At 36.0% G+C, this 3,089-nt stretch overlaps 1 long non-coding RNA gene across 1 annotated transcript; it reads left to right on the top strand.

Moving 5' to 3' along the window:
• Positions 1-356: 356 nt before the first annotated feature.
• On the top strand, positions 357-2,375 carry LOC141336047 (uncharacterized). The gene is made up of 3 exons (XR_012355679.1): positions 357-1,076; positions 1,191-1,284; positions 2,121-2,375. It is a non-coding gene; the product is annotated as an uncharacterized lncRNA (long non-coding RNA).
• The last annotated feature ends 714 nt before the right edge of the window (positions 2,376-3,089 follow it).

Here is a 3,089-nt window from a genome sequence, read left to right as displayed (position 1 = left end):
ACTGCATCTTTGGCTGCATTTTTTTAATCAAGTTTTTGTTTTGAATGGCCTCATTCTTGAAAATTCAGTTAATGTGTAAGTTGTTCATTCCGTTTTGATGTAAATTTTTTGGTTCATGAAAGTGTTTTCTAAATGTTAGTAGGTTTTACACATACTTCCAAGCACATGTAAATTGTGTTTGAAATATACAATGTTTCTGTATTCTTTTAAACAAACTGCTTTTAGTTAAAATTGTGTGCAAAAATATTTTTAACTCTCCCATCCTGCATTCACAACTACTGAACAAAAAAAGAAGAGGTTAATATTGCCTGTGTTAATGCATTTGTATATTCAGTAACTGTTGATAAAACAAACTAGATGCAAAACCAGATGCTGGTGTAATATATTAAACTGTGGATAATCCATATCAGCATCTCAGCTGAAAAACGCTGCACCACCAAAGTGCTGTCACAGTTTGCATATAGACAATTTATTGAAAGGGAGATAATGCTGAGTGAATGGCACACATATGCTATTTAATGATTGTGATTTAATAACAGACACATGTTTGATGGTCAAATCTGTGATTTATAAATAATTTGTGAAATCCAGATGAGCTTTTTCATGAATGTCTGGTTTACGCAGTTTTCCGTAAATTTATTTGTATATTTTCAAGAAACTTTCAAGAATGAGGGCAAAAGTGTGCAGTGCCTGACGAAAACATTACTGATAATTCACTGATTTATATTTGAATGTTATTTTAGATGTATGATGATAATAATACATATTCTTTTACTTGCAGATCTTACTAGATGATGAGACATGCAATGGAAGTGTAAGTATTGTTTTTTCTTCCTGTGAAAAGAGATCTATTCTATTGAAGCATTATCGCATAAATCATGGAAGCTACTCTCGAACTTGTCCAATTCCTTTTACAGATCAAGTCAGAGTTTAATCGAATTACAAGCAAAAACCTCAAGCAAGATTTTTTCTCTGCTCTCGATAAACATGCTTCACGATTTCTGGACATTTTTGAGAGCAAGAAAGGGGCTGTTGGAAAAAGACTCTATGAATTTCTTCAGCAAATCAAACCTGTGGTAAGCTTATCACTTTTCTTTCTTAAACTAAATTGTTACTGTCTTATTAACTAATTTCATAATTTTATGTTATACATACACTATAAAATGTAATTGTATCTTTTTTTTTTCCAGAGCACTGACATCACTGCAAAGCGCAGAGCAGTTCTTCGTGGCCTTCTACTCATTCTTGGAGAAGAAGCCTCTAACTTTTTTTACAACAGCACTGGTAAGTACCTTTACTATAACCCCCACACAAACATCACATTTATGGCGCTTTTCCACTACACAGTACCAGCTCGCCTCGGCTCGACTTGACTCGGCTGTGTTTGGTTTTCCACTGTGTAAAAGTTGTACCTGTACCTCCACAATAGTACCTGGTTGTCATAGCGACCCTGCCGTGACGTAATCTTCTACGCGACACACACCCGCTGTCTGCACCTCCTCGTTTGACCACGGCGTATTCTTCCGAGTTGCCATAATATGTAATGGATTGGATATGTCATGCAATCTCTGGCCAAACTTTTTAAAAATGGCGGGGTTATTCTGGATACTATTGCTGGCGCGTGCAATGATGACACAGTGAATAGTGACGATTCTCTCTGACCAATCAGCAGTCTGCTGTGTTTTCACGTCACATTTTAGTATCGCCTCAGCTCGCTTGGAACCTCGCTGGAAGTGGTACGAAAAAAAGTACCTGGAAGCCGGTACAGGTACAACTTTTACACAGTGGAAAACCAAACAGAGCTGAGTCGAGTCGAGCCGAGGCAAGCTGGTACTGTGTAGTGGAAAAGTGCCAATAGGCATTCGATTATGTTTTAGGCAACTCCTTAATTTGGACCAGATAAGTAAATTCTGCTTTTGTTTCACATTTCTTAATCAAGCCCTTGTACTGTTCATTTTGTCAAATTTCTACAATATACTTTAACAACAATTTTTATTAGTTGTACGTAGAACATGGCCCAAGAGATGTTCCTGATTCTTTAGGTGACATATACTTTTGTGAGATTTCCCATTTATAATGTAACAAGAATTGTAATATTGCTGTTCCTTTTTTTTAATTAGGACTGTGAATGTGACACCCCAGATTTCCATTGGGATACTGACTGTGATACCAGAAGATAGCCAGGATTCCCCATAAGCACTGCATTTGGAGGCTTCAAACACCGCAATCATCTCGGAAGGAATCATCGTGATGGATGATCTTGAGAATCTTCCATGTGTCTACTTTTTGGGCTGATATATGCACTGAATTTGGAGAACCCTCCACAGCTCAAGAACACCTTTGGTTTTATTCTGATAGTGTTTCTCTCTCTTGGACACAAAACCAAAACTACAGTCACTTAACAACCTGCTGCTGATGTAAGTTGAGGCTGTTTGAGATTAACATGAGTAAAAATGTGTTTTTTGTTTATCAAAAAACTGTTTACAGAGTTGGGTCATCTGACTTTGTTTGGTACGCTGTAGTACCTGAAGAGATTTAATATATAATAAACTGTTAAACTCAAGTTCAGTTGTTGCTTTTTGTCTTAACTTATTGTTTTTAGTTTAGCTTACTTGGGATTTTTAAGGCAATCGGTTTCCTAATATTTTCCTAGTAATGTGAACACTAATAGAAAGTTAACTCAAATAATGATTTTAAGTCAACAGTACTTAAGTATACTTGATTAACAAGTTGTCCCTACAAATTGTGTTAAAGTAATGCCAACTAAACATTAATACTCTACTTTACTTGGAAATTTTAAGGCAATCGGTTTCCTCACTTTTTCTAAGTAAAGTCAACTTATTACATTTTACAGTGCACCGTGTAAGTCACGTAACAACTTACTTACCCCTTTACCTCCATCCAGTTTTGACACGTCTTTAAAATGTTTTTTTAAAGGTGCCATAGAATGGAAAACTGTATTTACCTTGGAATGGTTGAATAATAACAATTCTGTCCACGGACATGACATACCGTGGGCCTCAAACACCATTGTTTCTTTGTTTTTTATATAAATCTGGTGTTGGCAAAACACCACTGAAAAAGAGACC

The sequence above is a fragment of the Garra rufa genome, chromosome 6 (genome assembly GCF_049309525.1).
Source record: "Garra rufa chromosome 6, GarRuf1.0, whole genome shotgun sequence".
NCBI lineage: Eukaryota > Metazoa > Chordata > Actinopteri > Cypriniformes > Cyprinidae > Garra > Garra rufa.
This window is presented reverse-complemented; position numbering and strand designations above follow the sequence as displayed.